Genomic DNA, 9651 nt, shown 5'->3' with positions numbered 1-9651 from the left:
TTCATTTTTATTGCTACCTTCTGTTATAGAAAATTTTAAATATAAACAAAAGCAGAAGGAATAGTATAATGAAACCCCAAGCATTCATCAGCCAACTTCAACAACTTTCATCTCAGGGCCAATCTTGTCTTGGCCAATCACCCACCCCAGATTATTTTGAAGCAAACTCTGACATCATGTATACTTGCAAGTAAATAGTTCAGTATGTTTTTCTAAAATATAAGGACTCACTATACATACCTAAAAATATCATTATCGTACCTAAAAAAATACCATTATAATACCTAAAAATGTATATATAACAAGAATCTTTCATGTTAGCCAGTATCTAGTATTCAAATTTCCTCAATTACTTCATAAATACCTATACAGTTTCTTTGGCTCCTAATAAGGTCCAATCATTGCAATTGGTTAATATGTCTCTCATGACTTTTAATCTATGGGTTTTCTCTTCATCTTTTTTTTTCTTACAATTCATTTATTGATGAAGATAGGTAGTATGCCCTATAGAGTGTCTTATAGTCTGAATTTTGCTGATTGCATCCCTGTGGTGGTGTTTAACATGTTGCTCTGGCCACTATATTTCCTGTGGATTGGCAGTTAGATCTAAAGACTTGATCAGATTTGGATTTGATTTTTTTTGACAAGAAAACTTCACAGCTGAAGTCATGTACTTCCATCAGTAGGAATTTCTAGTTGTCTTTATGGTTGTGATGTTAAGGGCCACTAATGATCATTGCCACTATACCTTATGCTGCTTTCTGTCCTGTCATTTTGGTTGTCTGAAGTTCCTTCTCTAGTAGGTTGTTCAGGCAGAGATTGTGGGAACAATATTCTCACATTTTTTTAGTCCTACACGAAAGCATCTTAAGAGCAAACTCAAGAACCATGAAGTTAGGAAAGCTACTCTGGCCTATCCTCCCCTTCTGAAATAAACACTCAACTCACTTAAACATAGGCTAAGGGCTCTGACTTTTATGTTGCAGTGTGACTGCTTCTCTATTTGGACTTTTTCATGCTATCTCTTTTTTGCATTTTCTGTATATCATTCTTTTTAAAATTTCTGTTTGTCTCCTTTTCTACCTGATAAAATTTTCCACATACACCCTGACACTGTTTTAAAAATCCTTTGCTGGTTTGGAAGCTATTTACTATATTTCTATTCTTTTAGTCTTTGCCCTTAAATTTTTAATATACCTTTTAATTGTTATTCTTGCCTATTAATAAATAAAATTAGTCAATATTTTTAATTCTTCTCTTAACATGACAATGACCTTAACAGGCCCATTGTTTACTATCCTAAATCTTATTGCTGTTTCATGTTTTAGTTTTTTAATGTAAAAAGACTATTTTTAACAATAAATAGTTGATAAAATTGTATTGATGATTAATCAACCTCTATGTTTATTATTTTTCTTGTACTTCTTTTACTTATTATTTTTCTGGTACCCTGTGGGTTCATTTTTTTTTCCTTGCTAACCTGCTCTTTAATAGGTCTCTTAGTAAGGAAGGGTCTTTAGGTGGCAAACTCTCCTGGTCTTTGTATGTCTGAAAATGTTTGTTTTTACCTCTCTTGAATGATAGTTTGGATGAATATAAAATTCTAGGTAGACAGTTAATTTCTCTCATTACTTTGAAGAGACTGCTCCATTGTCCTTTTTTCACTTTTTTTTATGGTGGCAAAATACACATAACAATTACCATCTTAACCATTTTTAAGAGTGCAGTTCAGTGATGTTAAATACATTCACATTGTTGTACAACCATCGCCACCATCCATCCCCATAATTCTTTTCATCCTATAAAACTGAAACTCTATACCCATTAAATAATAACTTCCCATACTCCCCTCCACCCAGCTCCTAGCAACCATCATTGTACTTCCTGTCTCTAGGACTTTGACTACTCTAAGTACCTCACATAAGTGGAATCATACAGTGTTTGTCTTACTGTGACAGGCTTATTTCACTTAGCATGATGTCCTCAAGGTCTATCCATGTTGTAACATATGGCAGAATTTCCTTCCTTTTTAAAGCTGAATAATATTCCATTGTATGTGTATACTACATTTTGCTTATCCATTCACCCATCAATGGATACTTGAGTTGCTTCCATGTTTTAGCTATTGTGAATATTGCTGCTATGAACATAGGGGTACAAATATCTCTTCAAGACTCTGTTTTCAATTCTTTTGTGGATAGATCCAGCAGTGGAACTGCTGGATCTATGTGTAATTTTTTTTTTAAGAAGTGCCATACTCTTTTCTACAGTGGCTGTTCCATTTTACATTCCTGCCAACAGTGCAGAAAGGTTCCAATTCCTCCACGTCCTTGCCAGCACTTATTTCCTTGCATTTTTTTTCGATAGTCACCATCCTAATGGGTGTAAGATCGTATCTTATTGTAGTTTTGGTTTGCATTTCCCTAATGATTAGTGATGCTGAGCATCTTTTCCTGTGCTTCTTGGCCATTCATATATTTTCTCTGGAGAAATGTCTATTCATATCCTTTGCCTATTTTGGAATTGGGCTGTTTCCTTTTGTTGCTCAGTTTTAGCAGTTCTCTATTTATTCCGGATATTAATCCATTATCAGATCAGTGATTTGCAAATATTTGCTCCCATTCTGTGGGTTGCCTTTTTACTCTGTTGATAGGATCTTTTGATGCCTAATTTTTTTTTAATTATCATGAATTCCACTATGTCTATTTTTTCTTTTGTTACCTATATCTGTGGTGTCATACCCAGGAAGTCATTGCCAAATGCAACGTTGTGAAGCTTTTGTCTTATGTTTTCTACTTAGAGATATATTGTTTTAGGTTTACGTTTAGGTTCTTGATCCATTTTGAGTTCATTTTTGTATATGGTGTTAGGTAAGGGTCCAACGTCATTCTTTTGCATATGAATATCCAGTTTTCCCAGGACCATTTGTTGAAAAGACTGTCCCTTCCTCATTGAATAGTCTTGGCACCCTCATCAAAAATCATTTGACCATATATGCAAGGGTATATTTCTGGGATCGCTATTATATTCCATTGTTCCATATGTTTGTCTTTATGTCAATACCATTCTGTTTCAATTACTGTAGCTTTGCAGTATGTTTTGAAATCAGGAAGTGTGAGTCCTCTGGTTTTGTTCTTTTTCAAGATTGTTTTGACTATTTGGGATCCCTTGAAGATTCCATATGAATTTTAGGATGGGCTTTTCTATTTCTGCAGAAAACATCATTGGCATTCTGTTAGGGATTGCATTGAATGTGTAGATCATTTTGGGTAGTAATGACATTTTGACAATATTAAGTCTTCCAATCCATGAACATGGGATGTGTTTCCACTTATTTGCATCTTCTTTAATTTCTTTCAACAACATTTGTAGTTTTAATTGTACAAGTCTTTCACTGCCTTGGTTAAGTTAATTCCTAGGTATTTTATTCTTTTTTAAGCCATTGTAAATAGATTGTTTTTGTAATTTCCTTTTCAGATTGTTCGTTGTTCATGTATAGAAATGCAAGTGATTTTTGTGTGTTGACTTTGTAGCCTGCTACTTTGCTGAATTCATTTATTAGTTCTAACAGGTTTTTTTGTGGAATCTTTAGGGTTTTCAATATATAAGATCATATCATCTGTAAAAAGAGGTAATTTTACATCTTCCTTTCCAATTTGGATGCCTTTTCTTTTTCTTGCCCAATTGCTTTTGGCTAAAACTTCCAGTATTATCTTGAATGGAATTGATGAAAGCAGGCACTCTTGCCTTGTTCCTGATCTTTGAGGAAACACTTTCAGTCTTTCACCATTGAGTATGATGTTTGCTGTAGGTTTTTCATATTTGGCTTATTATTATGTTGAGGTAGTTTCCTTCTATTCCTAGTTTGTTGAGTGTTTTTATTATAGAAGGGTGTTGAATTTTGTTAAACGCTTTTTCTGCATCTATTTAAGTGATCATGTGGTTTTTTCCTTCACGCTGTTGATGTGGCATATTACATCAATCCATTTTTGTATGTTGAACCGTCCTTGCATTTTGGAATATTTCCCACTTGGTCATGGTGTATAATCCTTTTAATATGCTGTTAAATTCTGTTTGCTACTATTTTATTGAGGATTTCTTTTTGCGTTTTCTTCCCAAATCCCCCCAGCACATAGTTGTGTATTTTTTCAGTTGTGGGTCCTTCTAGTTGTAGCATGTGGGACACTGCCTCAACATGGCCTGATGAGTGGTGCCATGTCCACACCCAGAATTCAAACCAGTGAAACCCTGGGCCGCAGAAGCAGAGCGCGCAAACTTAACCATTCAGCCACAGGGCTGGCCCCTGTTGAGGATTTTTGCATCAATGTTCTTAAAATAATTATGGTTTGGCTGTGAATTTGTTCATAGTTTTCTTTTCTTGTTTTGTCTTTGACTGGCTTTGGTATCAGAGTAATACTAGCCTTAGAGAATGAGTTAGGAAGTTGTTCTCTCCTCTTCAATTTTTTGGAAAAGTTTGAGAAGGAATGGTATTAGTTCTTCTTTAAATGTTTAGTAGAATTCACCAGCAAAACCATCAGGCCCAGGTTTTCTTTCTTTGTTGGGAGATTTTTAATTACTGATTCAATCTCCTTACTAGTTACAAGTCTATTCAGATTTTATATCTCTTTATGACTTAGTCTTGGTAGGTTTTGTGTTTCTTAGAATTTGTTCGTTTCATCTAGGTTATCCAATTTGTTGGCATACAATTGTTCATAGTTCTCTCATATAATCCTTTTTATTTCTGTAGACTTGTTAGTAATGTCCCTACTTTTATTTCTGATTTTAGTAATTTGAGGGGTTTTCTCCCTTAGTCCATCTAGCTAAATGTTTGTCAATTTTGTTGATCTTTTTGAAGAACCAACTTTTGGTTTCATTGATTTTTGTCTATTGTTTTTCTATTCTCTGTATCATTTATCTCCGCTCTAATCTTTATTATTTCCTTCCTTTTGCTTTGACTTTAGTCTGTTCTTCTTTTTCTAGTTCCTTAAGTTACCAAGTCGGGTTGCTGATTTGAAATCTTTCTCATTTTTTTTAATTTTCATTTTTTGCTGAGGAAGACTTGACCTGAGCTAACGTCTGTGCCAATCTTCCTCTATTTTGTATGTGGGTCGACACCAGAGAATGGCCAGTGACAAGTGGTGTAGGTCCACGCCTGGACACTGAACCAGGGCTGCTGAAACAGAGCATGCTGAACTTAACAGCTAGCCCACAGGACCAGACCCTTTATTGCTTGTTGAAGGTAAGCATTTATAGCTATAAATTTCCCCCTCAGCACCACTTTCACTGCATCCCATACATTTTGCTATATTGTGTCTTGTTTTCATTCATCTCTAAGTGGTGTCTAATTTCCCTTGTGATTTCTTCTCTGATCCATTCGTTGTTTAAAAGTGTTTAATTTCTGTAATTTTGTGAATTTTCCAGTTTGCCTTTTGTTATTGATTTCTAACTTTATCCTGTTGTGGTCAGAGAGGAAACTTTCTATATCTATCTTTTTGAATCTATTGAGACTTCATTTGTGGCCTAACATACGGTCTATCCTGGAAAATGTCTCACGTGCAGTTGAGAAGAATATGTATTGTGCTGTTGTTGGGTTGAGTGTTCTGTGTGTGTCTGTCAGATCTAGTTTGCTTATTGTGTTGTTAAGTCTTTTATTTCCTTACTTATCTTCTGTCTGTTTGTTCTATCTATTATTGTAAGTGGGGTATTAAAGTCTCCAATTATTATTGAACTATTTCTGCTTCAATTCTGTCTGGTTTTGATTCATATATTTTGATGGTCTGACATTAGGCACATAAATGTTTATAATTATCATACATCTTACTTATTGAACCTTTTATTAATATATAATGTCCTTCTTTATCTTTTGAAAACTTTTTTGATTTAAAGTTTATTCTGTCTGATACCAGTATAGTCACTCCTACTCTTTTGGTTACTCTTTACATGGAATACCTTTTCCCATCTTTTCACTTTCTTTTTCTTTTCCTTCTTTTCCCCAAAGCCCCCCAGTGCATAGTTGTATATTCTAGCTGTAGGTCCTTCTGGTTCTGCTACTTGGGATGGCACTTCAGCATGGCTTGATGAGCACTGCTAAGTCTGCGCCCAGGATCCGAACCAGTGAAGCTCTGAGCTGCCAAAGAGGATCGTGTGAACTTAACCACCCAGACATGGGGCTGGCCCCCACCTTCTCACTTTCAACCTGTTTGTGTCTTTGTATGTCAAGAGCATCTCTTGTATACAGTATATAGCTGGATCATGTGTTTTTATCCATTCTGCCAGTCTCTGTCTTTTGATTAGAGAGTTTAATCCATTTACATAAGTAATTACTGATAAGGAGGGACTTCTGTCATTGTGCTATTTATTTTCTATATGCCTTATAGCTTTGTTGTCTTTCCTTTCCTGCAATACTGTCTTCTTTTGTGTTTAATTGTCTTTTGTAGTGAAATGTTCAATTTTTCTCATCTTATCTTGTATATACTCTGTAGCTATTTTCTTTGTGGTTACCATGGGTATTACATTTAATATCCTAAGTTATAACACTCTAACTTGAAATTTATGTCAGCTTAACCTCAACAATATGCAAAAACTCTGCTCCTTTACAGCTCCAGCCCCACCCCCTTTCAGTTGTTGATGCCACAGAATTACATCTTTATATACTGAGTGCCCCAAAACATAAACTAATAATTCTTTTAAATGCATTAGTCTCTTAAATTATGTAGAAAACAAGATTTGGAGTTACAAACCAAAGTTACAGTAATACTAGCTTTTACAATAACAATTGTTTTTTTCCTTTAAGTGCATTAGTCTCTTAAATCATGTAGAAAACAAAAAGCTATAATTTTTAAATCTTTGTGTTTTTGCATCAATCAATATTTTCCTTTATAGCTTCAGATTTTGACTCATCCTTAAAAAGTCCTTTCTCTAACACCTACACAAAAATCAATTCCAGACCTAAATATAAAAGGTAAACTATGGGGCCAGCCCCGTGGCTGAGTGGTTAAGTTCACGCACTCTGCTTTGGCAGCCCAGGGTTCGGATCCTGGACATGGACCTAGCACTACTCATCAAGCCATGCTGACTAGGCATCACACAAAGCACAACCAGAGGAACTCACAACTAAAATATACAACTATGTACCACCAGGGGGCTACGGGGAGAAGAAGAAGAAGAAGAAAAAAAACCAACGAAGATTGACAACAGATATTAGCATGGGTACCAATCTTTTAAAATTAGTACTTCTGTTCATTAAAAGAAACCCATTAAAAAAATGAAAAGGCAGGGCACAGAGTGAGAGAAGATATTTGCTTCTACATATATTGCAACAATGGGTTTGATTCCAAAATATCTATCTCTGTCTATACATAAATATTCTTACAAATTAATAAGGAAAAGGATAGTAACCCAACCCAAAAATAAGTGAACCACTTGAACAGTCACTTCACACAACAAGCTTATGAAAAGATGCTTAACACAAACAGTTTCCAGGGAAATAAATGCAAATTAAAACCACATTTTGCTAAAGGTCACATAGCTAAGGGATTTGAACCTAGGCTGTCTGTTAACCTCTCTGGCTCTATTTACTTATATTTAAATTGGGGATATTAATGTCTATCCTGAGGAACTTTTAGTCTGAGGAGGAATAAGCGAAACAACAGAAAACATAACTATGTACTAAAACATAGCAAATTATGTACTGAAAATCCAGAGCGAGACACACAGTGACCATATTATTTTTGACTTCGCTTTTTTATATTGAGCTCATAATAGTTTATATCATTGTGAGATTTCAGTTGTACGTTATTTCTTGTCTGTCACCACATAACTGCTCCTCTTTACCCTCTGTGTCCATCCCCCACCCCCCTTCCCCTGGTAACCACTGAACCGTTCTCTTTGTCCACGTGTTTGTTTATATTCCACATAGGAGTGAAATCATCTGGTGTCTGGCTTATTTCACTTAGCATAATTCCCTGCAGGTCTATCCATGTTGTTGCAAATGGGATGATTTTCTCTTTTTTTATGGCTGAATAGTATTCCATTGTGTATATGTATGTATGTATGTATATATATATATATATATATATACCACATCTTTATCCAATCATTGGTCGATGGGCACTTGGATTGTTTCCACATCTTGGCTGTTGTGAATAGTGCTGCAGTGAACATAGGGGTACATATCTTACTTTGGATTGTTGATTTCAAGTTGTTTAGGTAGATACCCAGTAGTGGGATACCTGGGTCATATGGTAGTTCTAGGTCATATGGTAGTTCTATTTTTAGTTTTTTGAGGGATCTCCATACTGTTTTCCATAGTGGCCAGACGAGTTTGCATTCCCACCAGCAGTGTATGAGGGTTCCCTTTTCTCCACACCCTCTCCAACATTTGTTATTTTTAGTCTTAGTGATTATAGCCATTTTAACAGGTGTAAGGTGGTATCGCAGTGTAGTTTTGATCTGCATTCACAGTGATTATATTTTTTACCTAGAAATCAGCACACAGAGACTTAACAAAATGTTCATAAGCCTTCCATCTTATAAGTTTTGTCTTGTTCCTTGTCAACTCCCCCTGATTCTAGCATGCATACTGCTGCCAGATTAACCTTTTGAGAGTCTTGGTGCATAAAGGGACACAGACCAGACACCTTATCTTGACCCTATAAATCTGGCCCCATCCTCTCGCTGTGCCATTTTAAAGAGCTTAGCCCAGCTCACTACTATTGTGAAGAGCTTCTCTCCTAACTAAGTGGTGGTAATAGCCACCACTTAGTTAAAAACACAATCTCATTTAATTCTTGTAACAATCCCATAAGGTAAGTATTATTTTCTCACCTAAGAGATCATTCTCATTTTACAAAAAATTGAGGCTTAGAGTGAATAAGCCCCTTATTCTAAGTCACAGAAATGTTCAGTGACAAAGCTGGGACTTGAAGCCAGGTTTGTCAAATTCCAAAATCTACACTTTCTGTCAGTGTCCTCCACTGTCCCCCAACAGCATGAATCCTTGTCTTTGTAGGCCCAAAAAATGGGGTCCTGGGGTCCGTCCTCATGAGGCCTCTTCACAAGGCCTGCTGTTAGTGGCTTGGCATTGCTGTCTGGTTGGGTCCTGGGGGTCACACAGCCTTTCCCTCTGGGAGGAAAAGCCCTTCAGAAAGAAGCATGTTGAGAAATGGAGTGGTGTGTGTAGAATTTGAGAGTTATGGGGGAGCTCTAGAACTTTCACCGGATCCCCCAACTTCTAATGGGTCTGACCTCGGGTAAGAGAAAGCCCCTCTTCTGAGTTTTCATCCCACTCACATCGCTTCCCCAGGCCTCTTCTCATCTCTGTCCCCTCCTCTCTGACTCAGCATCCTCTGACTGAACCAGAGTAAGCCTAGACCTGGGACCAGTTAGCCACCGCCCTTCATTTCTTCCACAATTTCACCTTCCAGGCTGCCTGGGGGGCTGCCCCAGAAGCAGGGCCAGTATTTGCTGAAGTGGGAAGGAGGGACACAGACAGCAAGGTTCCTTCAGCCCCTACCTGGCAGAGCAGAAGGGGCATGTTTGTGTCCCAAACAGCTGACGCCTATTGACAATGACACAGAACCGCCCTCCACCTGAGTGAGTAGTTTCAATGTTAGGCATTGGTTTGGGGAGGCAGAATGCCATGGGAACCTG

This window comes from Equus asinus, chromosome 6 (genome assembly GCF_041296235.1).
Source record: "Equus asinus isolate D_3611 breed Donkey chromosome 6, EquAss-T2T_v2, whole genome shotgun sequence".
Lineage (NCBI taxonomy): Eukaryota > Metazoa > Chordata > Mammalia > Perissodactyla > Equidae > Equus > Equus asinus.
The sequence above is the reverse complement of the archived record's forward strand: the minus strand, read 5'-3'. Positions refer to the sequence as shown.